Source organism: Dendrobates tinctorius, unplaced genomic scaffold, assembly GCF_039654945.1.
Source record: "Dendrobates tinctorius isolate UK_male_01 unplaced genomic scaffold, ASM3965494v1 ptg000251l, whole genome shotgun sequence".
Taxonomy (NCBI): domain Eukaryota; kingdom Metazoa; phylum Chordata; class Amphibia; order Anura; family Dendrobatidae; genus Dendrobates; species Dendrobates tinctorius.
The window spans coordinates 7,871,271-7,889,169 of record NW_027361918.1 but is presented as its reverse complement, the minus strand read 5'-3'; the positions used below and the strand labels follow the sequence as shown (position 1 = coordinate 7,889,169).

General features: G+C 36.6%; 13 non-coding genes across 13 annotated transcripts; all 13 read left to right on the top strand.

Moving 5' to 3' along the window:
* The first annotated feature begins 2,060 nt into the window (after window positions 1-2,060).
* TRNAG-UCC (transfer RNA glycine (anticodon UCC)) lies at window positions 2,061-2,132 on the top strand. Its single transcript has one exon. It is a non-coding gene; the product is annotated as a tRNA-Gly (tRNA).
* Window positions 2,133-2,901: 769 nt separating this feature from the next.
* Window positions 2,902-2,973, top strand: TRNAG-UCC (transfer RNA glycine (anticodon UCC)). Its single transcript has one exon. It is a non-coding gene; the product is annotated as a tRNA-Gly (tRNA).
* Window positions 2,974-7,047: 4,074 nt separating this feature from the next.
* Window positions 7,048-7,119, top strand: TRNAG-UCC (transfer RNA glycine (anticodon UCC)). Its single transcript has one exon. It is a non-coding gene; the product is annotated as a tRNA-Gly (tRNA).
* An 802-nt stretch (window positions 7,120-7,921) lies between these two features.
* On the top strand, window positions 7,922-7,993 carry TRNAG-UCC (transfer RNA glycine (anticodon UCC)). Its single transcript has one exon. It is a non-coding gene; the product is annotated as a tRNA-Gly (tRNA).
* An 802-nt stretch (window positions 7,994-8,795) lies between these two features.
* TRNAG-UCC (transfer RNA glycine (anticodon UCC)) lies at window positions 8,796-8,867 on the top strand. The gene has a single exon. It is a non-coding gene; the product is annotated as a tRNA-Gly (tRNA).
* A 769-nt stretch (window positions 8,868-9,636) lies between these two features.
* TRNAG-UCC (transfer RNA glycine (anticodon UCC)) lies at window positions 9,637-9,708 on the top strand. Its single transcript has one exon. It is a non-coding gene; the product is annotated as a tRNA-Gly (tRNA).
* Window positions 9,709-10,319: 611 nt separating this feature from the next.
* On the top strand, window positions 10,320-10,391 carry TRNAG-CCC (transfer RNA glycine (anticodon CCC)). The gene has a single exon. It is a non-coding gene; the product is annotated as a tRNA-Gly (tRNA).
* A 103-nt stretch (window positions 10,392-10,494) lies between these two features.
* Window positions 10,495-10,566, top strand: TRNAG-UCC (transfer RNA glycine (anticodon UCC)). Its single transcript has one exon. It is a non-coding gene; the product is annotated as a tRNA-Gly (tRNA).
* A 795-nt stretch (window positions 10,567-11,361) lies between these two features.
* On the top strand, window positions 11,362-11,433 carry TRNAG-UCC (transfer RNA glycine (anticodon UCC)). The gene has a single exon. It is a non-coding gene; the product is annotated as a tRNA-Gly (tRNA).
* A 1,482-nt stretch (window positions 11,434-12,915) lies between these two features.
* Window positions 12,916-12,987, top strand: TRNAG-CCC (transfer RNA glycine (anticodon CCC)). The gene has a single exon. It is a non-coding gene; the product is annotated as a tRNA-Gly (tRNA).
* A 102-nt stretch (window positions 12,988-13,089) lies between these two features.
* TRNAG-UCC (transfer RNA glycine (anticodon UCC)) lies at window positions 13,090-13,161 on the top strand. The gene has a single exon. It is a non-coding gene; the product is annotated as a tRNA-Gly (tRNA).
* Window positions 13,162-14,781: 1,620 nt separating this feature from the next.
* Window positions 14,782-14,853, top strand: TRNAG-UCC (transfer RNA glycine (anticodon UCC)). The gene has a single exon. It is a non-coding gene; the product is annotated as a tRNA-Gly (tRNA).
* Window positions 14,854-17,363: 2,510 nt separating this feature from the next.
* On the top strand, window positions 17,364-17,435 carry TRNAG-UCC (transfer RNA glycine (anticodon UCC)). Its single transcript has one exon. It is a non-coding gene; the product is annotated as a tRNA-Gly (tRNA).
* Window positions 17,436-17,899: the final 464 nt, after the last annotated feature.

Below are 17,899 nucleotides of genomic sequence, written 5' to 3'. Positions count from 1 at the left end.
TAGCTACCTTTTTTGATTCAAAAAGTTCATTTTTGAGTTTTGGACAACGCCTTGCCTTTTTCTAAATTTTTTTAGCAATTGTCTCTTTCCCAACATTTTCGGTCCTTTCTTTTTTTTAGTTAACACATTAGTAACTTTCACTGACAAAACCAAAGTTGAGCAAATGGACTCATACGTTGGTGGTCCTGGACCACCAAATGGACCCGGGTTCGATTCCCGGCCAAGGCAACAATTAAGGGTATTTTTTTTTTTTAATAACACGAAAAACTTTTTGCGGACAATTTTTGTAGTGTTATTGCAGAAAATGTAAAAACACAACAAGTTGCCGTAAGCGTTGGTGGTATAGTGGTGAGCATAGCTGCCTTCCAAGCAGTTGACCCGGCTTCGATTCCCGGCCAACGCATTGCTTGTTTTTCTCATTTGGTGTTTCGTTATTCTCATTAAACTTTCTTCTTACAGTTTAGCAACCACCAAAATGAGAAAAAAGTAAAGAGAATATTTCTTAGCTTGTTCACCTTTCTCATCTAAACCATATAACAAAGATGGTTTTCTACTCTTTTTGTTGCTGAAAACTTAGTAGGGTTAATCTGCAATACCAAAGCAATTCTAGTTTAAGCCCTCAAATACTGAGTTGGCCAGGGATCGAACCAGGGTCAACTGCCTGGGAATCAATGCTGATGTAAGCATTGATGTCATCTTGGTGAGCATAGTTGCTTTTCAAACAATAAGCGATAGTTTAATTCTAGAACAACTCATTGTATTTTGCGTTTAGTGGTGTTTTTAATCTTTATAACTTTTTTCAGTAAGACTTATGCTGTGATTTTTCTTCCTTGTCACACTTTAGCTACCTTTTTTGATTCAAAAAGTTCATTTTTGAGTTTTGGACAACGCCTTGCCTTTTTCTAAATTTTTTTAGCAATTGTCTCTTTCCCAACATTTTCGGTCCTTTCTTTTTTTTAGTTAACACATTAGTAACTTTCACCGACAAAACCAAAGTTGAGCAAAGTTGAGCAAAACCAAAGTTGAGCAAATGGTATAGTGGTGAGCATAGCTGCTTCCCGGGCTCGATTCCTGGCCAAGGCAACAATTAAGGGTATTTTTTTTTTTTTTTACTAACACGAAAAACTTTTTGCGGACAATTTTTGTAGTGTTATTGCAGAAAATGTAAAAACACAACAAGTTGCCGTAAGCGTTGGTGGTATAGTGGTGAGCATAGCTGCCTTCCAAGCAGTTGACCCGGCTTCGATTCCCGGCCAACGCATTGCTTGTTTTTCTCATTTGGTGTTTCGTTATTCTCATTAAACTTTCTTCTTACAGTTTAGCAACCACCAAAATGAGAAAAAAGTAAAGAGAATATTTCTTAGCTTGTTCACCTTTCTCATCTAAACCATATAACAAAGATGGTTTTCTACTCTTTTTGTTGCTGAAAACTTAGTAGGGTTAATCTGCAATACCAAAGCAATTCTAGTTTAAGCCCTCAAATACTGAGTTGGCCAGGGATCGAACCAGGGTCAACTGCCTGGGAATCAATGCTGATGTAAGCATTGATGTCATCTTGGTGAGCATAGTTGCTTTTCAAACAATAAGCGATAGTTTAATTCTAGAACAACTCATTGTATTTTGCGTTTAGTGGTGTTTTTAATCTTTATAACTTTTTTCGGTAAGACTTATGCTGTGATTTTTCTTCCTTGTCACACTTTAGCTACCTTTTTTGATTCAAAAAGTTCATTTTTGAGTTTTGGACAACGCCTTGCCTTTTTCTAAATTTTTTTAGCAATTGTCTCTTTCCCAACATTTTCGGTCCTTTCTTTTTTTTAGTTAACACATTAGTGACTTTCACCGACAAAACCAAAGTTGAGCAAAGTTGAGCAAAACCAAAGTTGAGCAAATGGTATAGTGGTGAGCATAGCTGCTTCCCAAGCAGTTGACCCGGGCTCGATTCCTGGCCAAGGCAACAATTAAGGGTATTTTTTTTTTTTTTTACTAACACGAAAAACTTTTTGCGGACAATTTTTGTAGTGTTATTGCAGAAAATGTAAAAACACAACAAGTTGCCGTAAGCGTTGGTGGTATAGTGGTGAGCATAGCTGCCTTCCAAGCAGTTGACCCGGGTTCGATTCCCGGCCAACGCATTGCTTCTTTTTCTCATTTGGTGTTTCGTTATTCTCATTAAACTTTCTTCTTACAGTTTAGCAACCACCAAAATGAGAAAAAAGTAAAGAGAATATTTCTTAGCTTGTTCACCTTTCTCATCTAAACCATATAACAAAGATGGTTTTCTACTCTTTTTGTTGCTGAAAACTTAGTAGGGTTAATCTGCAATACCAAAGCAATTCTAGTTTAAGCCCTCAAATACTGAGTTGGCCAGGGATCGAACCAGGGTCAACTGCCTGGGAATCAATGCTGATGTAAGCATTGATGTCATCTTGGTGAGCATAGTTGCTTTTCAAACAATAAGCGATAGTTTAATTCTAGAACAACTCATTGTATTTTGCGTTTAGTGGTGTTTTTAATCTTTATAACTTTTTTCGGTAAGACTTATGCTGTGATTTTTCTTCTTTGTCACACTTTAGCTACCTTTTTTGATTCAAAAAGTTCATTTTTGAGTTTTGGACAACGCCTTGCCTTTTTCTAAATTTTTTTAGCAATTGTCTCTTTCCCAACATTTTCGGTCCTTTCTTTTTTTTAGTTAACACATTAGTAACTTTCACTGACAAAACCAAAGTTGAGCAAATGGACTCATACGTTGGTGGTCCTGGACCACCAAAAGGACCCGGGTTCGATTCCCGGCCAAGGCAACAATTAAGGGTATTTTTTTTTTTTACTAACACGAAAAACTTTTTGCGGACAATTTTTGTAGTGTTATTGCAGAAAATGTAAAAACACAACAAGTTGCCGTAAGCGTTGGTGGTATAGTGGTGAGCATAGCTGCCTTCCAAGCAGTTGACCCGGGTTCGATTCCCGGCCAACGCATTGCTTGTTTTTCTCATTTGGTGTTTCGTTATTCTCATTAAACTTTCTTCTTACAGTTTGGCAACCACCAAAATGAGAAAAAAGTAAAGAGAATATTTCTTAGCTTGTTCACCTTTCTCATCTAAACCATATAACAAAGATGGTTTTCTACTCTTTTTGTTGCTGAAAACTTAGTAGGGTTAATCTGCAATACCAAAGCAATTCTAGTTTAAGCCCTCAAATACTGAGTTGGCCAGGGATCGAACCAGGGTCAACTGCCTGGGAATCAATGCTGATGTAAGCATTGATGTCATCTTGGTGAGCATAGTTGCTTTTCAAACAATAAGCGATAGTTTAATTCTAGAACAACTCATTGTATTTTGCATTTAGTGGTGTTTTTAATCTTTATAACTTTTTTCGGTAAGACTTATGCTGTGATTTTTCTTCGATTTTTCTTCGATTCCCGGCCAAGGCAACAATTAAGGGTATTATTTTTTTTTACTAACACGAAAAACTTTTTGCGGACAATTTTTGTAGTGTTATTGCAGAAAATGTAAAAACACAACAAGTTGCCGTAAGCGTTGGTGGTATAGTGGTGAGCATAGCTCCCTTCCAAGCAGTTGACCCGGGTTCGATTCCCGGCCAACGCATTGCTTGTTTTTCTCATTTGGTGTTTCGTTATTCTCATTAAACTTTCTTCTTACAGTTTAGCAACCACCAAAATGAGAAAAAAGTAAAGAGAATATTTCTTAGCTTGTTCACCTTTCTCATCTAAACCATATAACAAAGATGGTTTTCTACTCTTTTTGTTGCTGAAAACTTAGTAGGGTTAATCTGCAATACCAAAGCAATTCTAGTTTAAGCCCTCAAATACTGAGTTGGCCAGGGATCGAACCAGGGTCAACTGCCTGGGAATCAATGCTGATGTAAGCATTGATGTCATCTTGGTGAGCATAGTTGCTTTTCAAACAATAAGCGATAGTTTAATTCTAGAACAACTCATTGTATTTTGCGTTTAGTGGTGTTTTTAATCTTTATAACTTTTTTCGGTAAGACTTATGCTGTGATTTTTCTTCTTTGTCACACTTTAGCTACCTTTTTTGATTCAAAAAGTTCATTTTTGAGTTTTGGACAACGCCTTGCCTTTTTCTAAATTTTTTTAGCAATTGTCTCTTTCCCAACATTTTCGGTCCTTTCTTTTTTTTAGTTAACACATTAGTAACTTTCACTGACAAAACCAAAGTTGAGCAAATGGACTCATACGTTGGTGGTCCTGGACCACCAAATGGACCCGGGTTCGATTCCCGGCCAAGGCAACAATTAAGGGTATTTTTTTTTTTTACTAACACGAAAAACTTTTTGCGGACAATTTTTGTAGTGTTATTGCAGAAAATGTAAAAACACAACAAGTTGCCGTAAGCGTTGGTGGTATAGTGGTGAGCATAGCTGCCTTCCAAGCAGTTGACCCGGCTTCGATTCCCGGCCAACGCATTGCTTGTTTTTCTCATTTGGTGTTTCGTTATTCTCATTAAACTTTCTTCTTACAGTTTAGCAACCACCAAAATGAGAAAAAAGTAAAGAGAATATTTCTTAGCTTGTTCACCTTTCTCATCTAAACCATATAACAAAGATGGTTTTCTACTCTTTTTGTTGCTGAAAACTTAGTAGGGTTAATCTGCAATACCAAAGCAATTCTAGTTTAAGCCCTCAAATACTGAGTTGGCCAGGGATCGAACCAGGGTCAACTGCCTGGGAATCAATGCTGATGTAAGCATTGATGTCATCTTGGTGAGCATAGTTGCTTTTCAAACAATAAGCGATAGTTTAATTCTAGAACAACTCATTGTATTTTGCGTTTAGTGGTGTTTTTAATCTTTATAACTTTTTTCAGTAAGACTTATGCTGTGATTTTTCTTCCTTGTCACACTTTAGCTACCTTTTTTGATTCAAAAAGTTCATTTTTGAGTTTTGGACAACGCCTTGCCTTTTTCTAAATTTTTTTAGCAATTGTCTCTTTCCCAACATTTTCGGTCCTTTCTTTTTTTTAGTTAACACATTAGTAACTTTCACCGACAAAACCAAAGTTGAGCAAAGTTGAGCAAAACCAAAGTTGAGCAAATGGTATAGTGGTGAGCATAGCTGCTTCCCGGGCTCGATTCCTGGCCAAGGCAACAATTAAGGGTATTTTTTTTTTTTTTTACTAACACGAAAAACTTTTTGCGGACAATTTTTGTAGTGTTATTGCAGAAAATGTAAAAACACAACAAGTTGCCGTAAGCGTTGGTGGTATAGTGGTGAGCATAGCTGCCTTCCAAGCAGTTGACCCGGCTTCGATTCCCGGCCAACGCATTGCTTGTTTTTCTCATTTGGTGTTTCGTTATTCTCATTAAACTTTCTTCTTACAGTTTAGCAACCACCAAAATGAGAAAAAAGTAAAGAGAATATTTCTTAGCTTGTTCACCTTTCTCATCTAAACCATATAACAAAGATGGTTTTCTACTCTTTTTGTTGCTGAAAACTTAGTAGGGTTAATCTGCAATACCAAAGCAATTCTAGTTTAAGCCCTCAAATACTGAGTTGGCCAGGGATCGAACCAGGGTCAACTGCCTGGGAATCAATGCTGATGTAAGCATTGATGTCATCTTGGTGAGCATAGTTGCTTTTCAAACAATAAGCGATAGTTTAATTCTAGAACAACTCATTGTATTTTGCGTTTAGTGGTGTTTTTAATCTTTATAACTTTTTTCGGTAAGACTTATGCTGTGATTTTTCTTCCTTGTCACACTTTAGCTACCTTTTTTGATTCAAAAAGTTCATTTTTGAGTTTTGGACAACGCCTTGCCTTTTTCTAAATTTTTTTAGCAATTGTCTCTTTCCCAACATTTTCGGTCCTTTCTTTTTTTTAGTTAACACATTAGTAACTTTCACCGACAAAACCAAAGTTGAGCAAAGTTGAGCAAAACCAAAGTTGAGCAAATGGTATAGTGGTGAGCATAGCTGCTTCCCAAGCAGTTGACCCGGGCTCGATTCCTGGCCAAGGCAACAATTAAGGGTATTTTTTTTTTTTTTTACTAACACGAAAAACTTTTTGCGGACAATTTTTGTAGTGTTATTGCAGAAAATGTAAAAACACAACAAGTTGCCGTAAGCGTTGGTGGTATAGTGGTGAGCATAGCTGCCTTCCAAGCAGGTGACCCGGGTTCGATTCCCGGCCAAGGCAACAATTAAGGGTATTTTGTTTTTTTTACTAACACGAAAAACTTTTTGCGGACAATTTTTGTAGTGTTATTGCAGAAAATGTAAAAACACAAGTTGCCGTAAGCGTTGGTGGTATAGTGGTGAGCATAGCTGCCTTCCAAGCAGTTGACCCGGCTTCGATTCCCGGCCAACGCATTGCTTGTTTTTCTCATTTGGTGTTTCGTTATTCTCATTAAACTTTCTTCTTACAGTTTAGCAACCACCAAAATGAGAAAAAAGTAAAGAGAATATTTCTTAGCTTGTTCACCTTTCTCACCTAAACCATATAACAAAGATGGTTTTCTACTCTTTTTGTTGCTGAAAACTTAGTAGGGTTAATCTGCAATACCAAAGCAATTCTAGTTTAAGCCCTCAAATACTGAGTTGGCCAGGGATCGAACCAGGGTCAACTGCCTGGGAATCAATGCTGATGTAAGCATTGATGTCATCTTGGTGAGCATAGTTGCTTTTCAAACAATAAGCGATAGTTTAATTCTAGAACAACTCATTGTATTTTGCGTTTAGTGGTGTTTTTAATCTTTATAACTTTTTTCGGTAAGACTTATGCTGTGATTTTTCTTCTTTGTCACACTTTAGCTACCTTTTTTGATTCAAAAAGTTCATTTTTGAGTTTTGGACAACGCCTTGCCTTTTTCTAAATTTTTTTAGCAATTGTCTCTTTCCCAACATTTTCGGTCCTTTCTTTTTTTTAGTTAACACATTAGTAACTTTCACCGACAAAACCAAAGTTGAGCAAATTAAGGGTATTTTTTTTTTTTTACTAACACGAAAAACTTTTTGCGGACAATTTTTGTAGTGTTATTGCAGAAAATGTAAAAACACAACAAGCTGCCGTAAGCGTTGGTGGTATAGTGGTGAGCATAGCTGCCTTCCAAGCAGTTGACCCGGGTTCGATTCCCGGCCAACACATTGCTTGTTTTTCTCTTTGGTGTTTCGTTATTCTCATTAAACTTTCTTCTTACAGTTTAGCAACCACCAAAATGAGAAAAAAGTAAAGAGAATATTTCTTAGCTTGTTCACCTTTCTCATCTAAACCATATAACAAAGATGGTTTTCTACTCTTTTTGTTGCTGAAAACTTAGTAGGGTTAATCTGCAATACCAAAGCAATTCTAGTTTAAGCCCTCAAATACTGAGTTGGCCAGGGATCGAACCAGGGTCAACTGCCTGGGAATCAATGCTGATGTAAGCATTGATGTCATCTTGGTGAGCATAGTTGCTTTTCAAACAATAAGCGATAGTTTAATTCTAGAACAACTCATTGTATTTTGCGTTTAGTGGTGTTTTTAATCTTTATAACTTTTTTCGGTAAGACTTATGCTGTGATTTTTCTTCTTTGTCACACTTTAGCTACCTTTTTTGATTCAAAAAGTTCATTTTTGAGTTTTGGACAACGCCTTGCCTTTTTCTAAATTTTTTTAGCAATTGTCTCTTTCCCAACATTTTCGGTCCTTTCTTTTTTTTAGTTAACACATTAGTAACTTTCACCGACAAAACCAAAGTTGAGCAAATTAAGGGTATTTTTTTTTTTTTACTAACACGAAAAACTTTTTGCGGACAATTTTTGTAGTGTTATTGCAGAAAATGTAAAAACACAAAACCAAAGTTGAGCAAATTAAGGGTATTTTTTTTTTACTAACATGAAAAACTTTTTGCGGACAATTTTTGTAGTGTTATTGCAGAAAATGTAAAAACACAACAAGTTGCCGTAAGCGTTGGTGGTATAGTGGTGAGCATAGCTGCCTTCCAAGCAGTTGACCCGGGTTCGATTCCCGGCCAACGCTCGATTCCCGGCTTGTTTTTCTCATTTGGTGTTTCGTTATTCTCATTAAACTTTCTTCTTACAGTTTAGCAACCACCAAAATGAGAAAAAAGTAAAGAGAATATTTCTTAGCTTGTTCACCTTTCTCATCTAAACCATATAACAAAGATGGTTTTCTACTCTTTTTGTTGCTGAAAACTTAGTAGGGTTAATCTGCAATACCAAAGCAATTCTAGTTTAAGCCCTCAAATACTGAGTTGGCCAGGGATCGAACCAGGGTCAACTGCCTGGGAATCAATGCTGATGTAAGCATTGATGTCATCTTGGTGAGCATAGTTGCTTTTCAAACAATAAGCGATAGTTTAATTCTAGAACAACTCATTGTATTTTGCGTTTAGTGGTGTTTTTAATCTTTATAACTTTTTTCGGTAAGACTTATGCTGTGATTTTTCTTCCTTGTCACACTTTAGCTACCTTTTTTGATTCAAAAAGTTCATTTTTGAGTTTTGGACAACGCCTTGCCTTTTTCTAAATTTTTTTAGCAATTGTCTCTTTCCCAACATTTTCGGTCCTTTCTTTTTTTTAGTTAACACATTAGTAACTTTCACCGACAAAACCAAAGTTGAGCAAAGTTGAGCAAAACCAAAGTTGAGCAAATGGTATAGTGGTGAGCATAGCTGCTTCCCAAGCAGTTGACCCGGGTTCGATTCCCGGCCAAGGCAACAATTAAGGGTATTTTTTTTTTTACTAACACGAAAAACTTTTTGCGGACAATTTTTGTAGTGTTATTGCAGAAAATGTAAAAACACAACAAGTTGCTGTAAGCGTTGGTGGTATAGTGGTGAGCATAGCTGCCTTCCAAGCAGTTGACCCGGGTTCGATTCCCGGCCAACGCATTGCTTGTTTTTCTCATTTGGTGTTTCGTTATTCTCATTAAACTTTCTTCTTACAGTTTAGCAACCACCAAAATGAGAAAAAAGTAAAGAGAATATTTCTTAGCTTGTTCACCTTTCTCATCTAAACCATATAACAAAGATGGTTTTCTACTCTTTTTGTTGCTGAAAACTTAGTAGGGTTAATCTGCAATACCAAAGCAATTCTAGTTTAAGCCCTCAAATACTGAGTTGGCCAGGGATCGAACCAGGGTCAACTGCCTGGGAATCAATGCTGATGTAAGCATTGATGTCATCTTGGTGAGCATAGTTGCTTTTCAAACAATAAGCGATAGTTTAATTCTAGAACAACTCATTGTATTTTGCGTTTAGTGGTGTTTTTAATCTTTATAACTTTTTTCGGTAAGACTTATGCTGTGATTTTTCTTCTTTGTCACACTTTAGCTACCTTTTTTGATTCAAAAAGTTCATTTTTGAGTTTTGGACAACGCCTTTTTCTAAATTTTTTTAGCAATTGTCTCTTTCCCAACATTTTCGGTCCTTTCTTTTTTTTAGTTAACACATTAGTAACTTTCACCGACAAAACCAAAGTTGAGCAAATGGACTCATGCGTTGGTGGTATAGTGGTGAGCAAAGCTGCTTCCCAAGCAGTTGATTCCCGGCCAAGGCAACAATTAAGGGTATTTTTTTTTTTACTAACACGAAAAACTTTTTGCGGACAATTTTTGTAGTGTTATTGCAGAAAATGTAAAAACACAACAAGTTGCCGTAAGCGTTGGTGGTATAGTGGTGAGCATAGCTGCCTTCCAAGCAGTTGACCCGGGTTCGATTCCCGGCCAACGCATTGCTTGTTTTTCTCATTTGGTGTTTCGTTATTCTCATTAAACTTTCTTCTTACAGTTTAGCAACCACCAAAATGAGAAAAAAGTAAAGAGAATATTTCTTAGCTTGTTCACCTTTCTCATCTAAACCATATAACAAAGATGGTTTTCTACTCTTTTTGTTGCTGAAAACTTAGTAGGGTTAATCTGCAATACCAAAGCAATTCTAGTTTAAGCCCTCAAATACTGAGTTGGCCAGGGATCGAACCAGGGTCAACTGCCTGGGAATCAATGCTGATGTAAGCATTGATGTCATCTTGGTGAGCATAGTTGCTTTTCAAACAATAAGCGATAGTTTAATTCTAGAACAACTCATTGTATTTTGCGTTTAGTGGTGTTTTTAATCTTTATAACTTTTTTCGGTAAGACTTATGCTGTGATTTTTCTTCTTTGTCACACTTTAGCTACCTTTTTTGATTCAAAAAGTTCATTTTTGAGTTTTGGACAACGCCTTGCCTTTTTCTAAATTTTTTTAGCAATTGTCTCTTTCCCAACATTTTCGGTCCTTTCTTTTTTTTAGTTAACACATTAGTAACTTTCACTGACAAAACCAAAGTTGAGCAAATGGACTCATACGTTGGTGGTATAGTGGTGAGCATAGCTGCTTCCCAAGCAGTTGACCCGGGTTCGATTCCCGGCCAAGGCAACAATTAAGGGTATTTTTTTTTTTTACTAACACGAAAAACTTTTTGCGGACAATTTTTGTAGTGTTATTGCAGAAAATGTAAAAACACAACAAGTTGCCGTAAGCGTTGGTGGTATAGTGGTGAGCATAGCTGCCTTCCAAGCAGTTGACCCGGGTTCGATTCCCGGCCAACGCATTGCTTGTTTTTCTCATTTGGTGTTTCGTTATTCTCATTAAACTTTCTTCTTACAGTTTAGCAACCACCAAAATGAGAAAAAAGTAAAGAGAATATTTCTTAGCTTGTTCACCTTTCTCATCTAAACCATATAACAAAGATGGTTTTCTACTCTTTTTGTTGCTGAAAACTTAGTAGGGTTAATCTGCAATACCAAAGCAATTCTAGTTTAAGCCCTCAAATACTGAGTTGGCCAGGGATCGAACCAGGGTCAACTGCCTGGGAATCAATGCTGATGTAAGCATTGATGTCATCTTGGTGAGCATAGTTGCTTTTCAAACAATAAGCGATAGTTTAATTCTAGAACAACTCATTGTATTTTGCGTTTAGTGGTGTTTTTAATCTTTATAACTTTTTTCGGTAAGACTTATGCTGTGATTTTTCTTCTTTGTCACACTTTAGCTACCTTTTTTGATTCAAAAAGTTCATTTTTGAGTTTTGGACAACGCCTTTATCTAAATTTTTTTAGCAATTGTCTCTTTCCCAACATTTTCGGTCCTTTCTTTTTTTTAGTTAACACATTAGTAACTTTCACCGACAAAACCAAAGTTGAGCAAAGTTGAGCAAAACCAAAGTTGAGCAAATGGTATAGTGGTGAGCATAGCTGCTTCCCAAGCAGTTGACCCGGGCTCGATTCCTGGCCAAGGCAACAATTAAGGGTATTTTTTTTTTTTTTTTACTAACACGAAAAACTTTTTGCGGACAATTTTTGTAGTGTTATTGCAGAAAATGTAAAAACACAACAAGTTGCCGTAAGCGTTGGTGGTATAGTGGTGAGCATAGCTGCCTTCCAAGCAGTTGACCCGGGTTCGATTCCCGGCCAACGCATTGCTTCTTTTTCTCATTTGGTGTTTCGTTATTCTCATTAAACTTTCTTCTTACAGTTTAGCAACCACCAAAATGAGAAAAAAGTAAAGAGAATATTTCTTAGCTTGTTCACCTTTCTCATCTAAACCATATAACAAAGATGGTTTTCTACTCTTTTTGTTGCTGAAAACTTAGTAGGGTTAATCTGCAATACCAAAGCAATTCTAGTTTAAGCCCTCAAATACTGAGTTGGCCAGGGATCGAACCAGGGTCAACTGCCTGGGAATCAATGCTGATGTAAGCATTGATGTCATCTTGGTGAGCATAGTTGCTTTTCAAACAATAAGCGATAGTTTAATTCTAGAACAACTCATTGTATTTTGCGTTTAGTGGTGTTTTTAATCTTTATAACTTTTTTCGGTAAGACTTATGCTGTGATTTTTCTTCTTTGTCACACTTTAGCTACATTTTTTGATTCAAAAAGTTCATTTTTGAGTTTTGGACAACGCCTTGCCTTTTTCTAAATTTTTTTAGCAATTGTCTCTTTCCCAACATTTTCGGTCCTTTCTTTTTTTTAGTTAACACATTAGTAACTTTCACCGACAAAACCAAAGTTGAGCAAAGTTGAGCAAAACCAAAGTTGAGCAAATGGTATAGTGGTGAGCATAGCTGCTTCCCAAGCAGTTGACCCGGGCTCGATTCCTGGCCAAGGCAACAATTAAGGGTATTTTTTTTTTTTTTTACTAACACGAAAAACTTTTTGCGGACAATTTTTGTAGTGTTATTGCAGAAAATGTAAAAACACAACAAGTTGCCGTAAGCGTTGGTGGTATAGTGGTGAGCATAGCTGCCTTCCAAGCAGTTGACCCGGCTTCGATTCCCGGCCAACGCATTGCTTCTTTTTCTCATTTGGTGTTTCGTTATTCTCATTAAACTTTCTTCTTACAGTTTAGCAACCACCAAAATGAGAAAAAAGTAAAGAGAATATTTCTTAGCTTGTTCACCTTTCTCATCTAAACCATATAACAAAGATGGTTTTCTACTCTTTTTGTTGCTGAAAACTTAGTAGGGTTAATCTGCAATACCAAAGCAATTCTAGTTTAAGCCCTCAAATACTGAGTTGGCCAGGGATCGAACCAGGGTCAACTGCCTGGGAATCAATGCTGATGTAAGCATTGATGTCATCTTGGTGAGCATAGTTGCTTTTCAAACAATAAGCGATAGTTTAATTCTAGAACAACTCATTGTATTTTGCGTTTAGTGGTGTTTTTAATCTTTATAACTTTTTTCGGTAAGACTTATGCTGTGATTTTTCTTCTTTGTCACACTTTAGCTACATTTTTTGATTCAAAAAGTTCATTTTTGAGTTTTGGACAACGCCTTGCCTTTTTCTAAATTTTTTTAGCAATTGTCTCTTTCCCAACATTTTCGGTCCTTTCTTTTTTTTAGTTAACACATTAGTAACTTTCACCGACAAAACCAAAGTTGAGCAAATGGACTCATGCGTTGGTGGTATAGTGGTGAGCATAGCTGCTTCCCAAGCAGTTGACCCGGGTTCGATTCCCGGCCAAGGCAACAATTAAGGGTATTTTTTTTTTTACTAACACGAAAAACTTTTTGCGGACAATTTTTGTAGTGTTATTGCAGAAAATGTAAAAACACAACAAGTTGCTGTAAGCGTTGGTGGTATAGTGGTGAGCATAGCTGCCTTCCAAGCAGTTGACCCGGGTTCGATTCCCGGCCAACGCATTGCTTGTTTTTCTCATTTGGTGTTTCGTTATTCTCATTAAACTTTCTTCTTACAGTTTAGCAACCACCAAAATGAGAAAAAAGTAAAGAGAATATTTCTTAGCTTGTTCACCTTTCTCATCTAAACCATATAACAAAGATGGTTTTCTACTCTTTTTGTTGCTGAAAACTTAGTAGGGTTAATCTGCAATACCAAAGCAATTCTAGTTTAAGCCCTCAAATACTGAGTTGGCCAGGGATCGAACCAGGGTCAACTGCCTGGGAATCAATGCTGATGTAAGCATTGATGTCATCTTGGTGAGCATAGTTGCTTTTCAAACAATAAGCGATAGTTTAATTCTAGAACAACTCATTGTATTTTGCGTTTAGTGGTGTTTTTAATCTTTATAACTTTTTTCGGTAAGACTTATGCTGTGATTTTTCTTCTTTGTCACACTTTAGCTACCTTTTTTGATTCAAAAAGTTCATTTTTGAGTTTTGGACAACGCCTTTTTCTAAATTTTTTTAGCAATTGTCTCTTTCCCAACATTTTCGGTCCTTTCTTTTTTTTAGTTAACACATTAGTAACTTTCACCGACAAAACCAAAGTTGAGCAAATGGACTCATGCGTTGGTGGTATAGTGTTGAGCATAGCTGCCTCCCAAGCAGTTGACCCGGGCTCGATTCCTGGCCAAGGCAACAATTAAGGATATTTTTTTTTTTTTTTACTAACACGAAAAACTTTTTGCGGACAATTTTTGTAGTGTTATTGCAGAAAATGTAAAAACACAACAAGTTGCCGTAAGCGTTGGTGGTATAGTGGTGAGCATAGCTGCCTTCCAAGCAGTTGACCCGGCTTCGATTCCCGGCCAACGCATTGCTTGTTTTTCTCATTTGGTGTTTCGTTATTCTCATTAAACTTTCTTCTTACAGTTTAGCAACCACCAAAATGAGAATAAAGTAAAGAGAATATTTCTTAGCTTGTTCACCTTTCTCATCTAAACCATATAACAAAGATGGTTTTCTACTCTTTTTGTTGCTGAAAACTTAGTAGGGTTAATCTGCAATACCAAAGCAATTCTAGTTTAAGCCCTCAAATACTGAGTTGGCCAGGGATCGAACCAGGGTCAACTGCCTGGGAATCAATGCTGATGTAAGCATTGATGTCATCTTGGTGAGCATAGTTGCTTTTCAAACAATAAGCGATAGTTTAATTCTAGAACAACTCATTGTATTTTGCGTTTAGTGGTGTTTTTAATCTTTATAACTTTTTTCGGTAAGACTTATGCTGTGATTTTTCTTCTTTGTCACACTTTAGCTACCTTTTTTGATTCAAAAAGTTCATTTTTGAGTTTTGGACAACGCCTTTTTCTAAATTTTTTTAGCAATTGTCTCTTTCCCAACATTTTCGGTCCTTTCTTTTTTTTAGTTAACACATTAGTAACTTTCACCGACAAAACCAAAGTTGAGCAAATGGACTCATACGTTGGTGGTCCTGGACCACCAAATGGACCCGGGTTCGATTCCCGGCCAAGGCAACAATTAAGGGTATTTTTTTTTTTTACTAACACGAAAAACTTTTTGCGGACAATTTTTGTAGTGTTATTGCAGAAAATGTAAAAACACAACAAGTTGCCGTAAGCGTTGGTGGTATAGTGGTGAGCATAGCTGCCTTCCAAGCAGTTGACCCGGGTTCGATTCCCGGCCAACGCATTGCTTGTTTTTCTCATTTGGTGTTTCGTTATTCTCATTAAACTTTCTTCTTACAGTTTAGCAACCACCAAAATGAGAAAAAAGTAAAGAGAATATTTCTTAGCTTGTTCACCTTTCTCATCTAAACCATATAACAAAGATGGTTTTCTACTCTTTTTGTTGCTGAAAACTTAGTAGGGTTAATCTGCAATACCAAAGCAATTCTAGTTTAAGCCCTCAAATACTGAGTTGGCCAGGGATCGAACCAGGGTCAACTGCCTGGGAATCAATGCTGATGTAAGCATTGATGTCATCTTGGTGAGCATAGTTGCTTTTCAAACAATAAGCGATAGTTTAATTCTAGAACAACTCATTGTATTTTGCGTTTAGTGGTGTTTTTAATCTTTATAACTTTTTTCGGTAAGACTTATGCTGTGATTTTTCTTCTTTGTCACACTTTAGCTACCTTTTTTGATTCAAAAAGTTCATTTTTGAGTTTTGGACAACGCCTTTTTCTAAATTTTTTTAGCAATTGTCTCTTTCCCAACATTTTCGGTCCTTTCTTTTTTTTAGTTAACACATTAGTAACTTTCACCGACAAAACCAAAGTTGAGCAAATGGACTCATGCGTTGGTGGTATAGTGTTGAGCATAGCTGCCTCCCAAGCAGTTGACCCGGGCTCGATTCCTGGCCAAGGCAACAATTAAGGATATTTTTTTTTTTTTTTACTAACACGAAAAACTTTTTGCGGACAATTTTTGTAGTGTTATTGCAGAAAATGTAAAAACACAACAAGTTGCCGTAAGCGTTGGTGGTATAGTGGTGAGCATAGCTGCCTTCCAAGCAGTTGACCCGGCTTCGATTCCCGGCCAACGCATTGCTTGTTTTTCTCATTTGGTGTTTCGTTATTCTCATTAAACTTTCTTCTTACAGTTTAGCAACCACCAAAATGAGAATAAAGTAAAGAGAATATTTCTTAGCTTGTTCACCTTTCTCATCTAAACCATATAACAAAGATGGTTTTCTACTCTTTTTGTTGCTGAAAACTTAGTAGGGTTAATCTGCAATACCAAAGCAATTCTAGTTTAAGCCCTCAAATACTGAGTTGGCCAGGGATCGAACCAGGGTCAACTGCCTGGGAATCAATGCTGATGTAAGCATTGATGTCATCTTGGTGAGCATAGTTGCTTTTCAAACAATAAGCGATAGTTTAATTCTAGAACAACTCATTGTATTTTGCGTTTAGTGGTGTTTTTAATCTTTATAACTTTTTTCGGTAAGACTTATGCTGTGATTTTTCTTCTTTGTCACACTTTAGCTACCTTTTTTGATTCAAAAAGTTCATTTTTGAGTTTTGGACAACGCCTTTTTCTAAATTTTTTTAGCAATTGTCTCTTTCCCAACATTTTCGGTCCTTTCTTTTTTTTAGTTAACACATTAGTAACTTTCACCGACAAAACCAAAGTTGAGCAAATGGACTCATGCGTTGGTGGTATAGTGTTGAGCATAGCTGCCTCCCAAGCAGTTGACCCGGGCTCGATTCCTGGCCAAGGCAACAATTAAGGATATTTTTTTTTTTTTTTACTAACACGAAAAACTTTTTGCGGACAATTTTTGTAGTGTTATTGCAGAAAATGTAAAAACACAACAAGTTGCCGTAAGCGTTGGTGGTATAGTGGTGAGCATAGCTGCCTTCCAAGCAGTTGACCCGGCTTCGATTCCCGGCCAACGCATTGCTTGTTTTTCTCATTTGGTGTTTCGTTATTCTCATTAAACTTTCTTCTTACAGTTTAGCAACCACCAAAATGAGAATAAAGTAAAGAGAATATTTCTTAGCTTGTTCACCTTTCTCATCTAAACCATATAACAAAGATGGTTTTCTACTCTTTTTGTTGCTGAAAACTTAGTAGGGTTAATCTGCAATACCAAAGCAATTCTAGTTTAAGCCCTCAAATACTGAGTTGGCCAGGGATCGAACCAGGGTCAACTGCCTGGGAATCAATGCTGATGTAAGCATTGATGTCATCTTGGTGAGCATAGTTGCTTTTCAAACAATAAGCGATAGTTTAATTCTAGAACAACTCATTGTATTTTGCGTTTAGTGGTGTTTTTAATCTTTATAACTTTTTTCGGTAAGACTTATGCTGTGATTTTTCTTCCTTGTCACACTTTAGCTACCTTTTTTGATTCAAAAAGTTCATTTTTGAGTTTTGGACAACGCCTTGCCTTTTTCTAAATTTTTTTAGCAATTGTCTCTTTCCCAACATTTTCGGTCCTTTCTTTTTTTTAGTTAACACATTAGTAACTTTCACCGACAAAACCAAAGTTGAGCAAAGTTGAGCAAAACCAAAGTTGAGCAAATGGTATAGTGGTGAGCATAGCTGCTTCCCAAGCAGTTGACCCGGGCTCGATTCCTGGCCAAGGCAACAATTAAGGGTATTTTTTTTTTTTTTACTAACACGAAAAACTTTTTGCGGACAATTTTTGTAGTGTTATTGCAGAAAATGTAAAAACACAACAAGTTGCCGTAAGCGTTGGTGGTATAGTGGTGAGCATAGCTGCCTTCCAAGCAGTTGACCCGGGTTCGATTCCCGGCCAACGCATTGCTTCTTTTTCTCATTTGGTGTTTCGTTATTCTCATTAAACTTTCTTCTTACAGTTTAGCAACCACCAAAATGAGAAAAAAGTAAAGAGAATATTTCTTAGCTTGTTCACCTTTCTCATCTAAACCATATAACAAAGATGGTTTTCTACTCTTTTTGTTGCTGAAAACTTAGTAGGGTTAATCTGCAATACCAAAGCAATTCTAGTTTAAGCCCTCAAATACTGAGTTGGCCAGGGATCGAACCAGGGTCAACTGCCTGGGAATCAATGCTGATGTAAGCATTGATGTCATCTTGGTGAGCATAGTTGCTTTTCAAACAATAAGCGATAGTTTAATTCTAGAACAACTCATTGTATTTTGCGTTTAGTGGTGTTTTTAATCTTTATAACTTTTTTCGGTAAGACTTATGCTGTGATTTTTCTTCTTTGTCACACTTTAGCTACATTTTTTGATTCAAAAAGT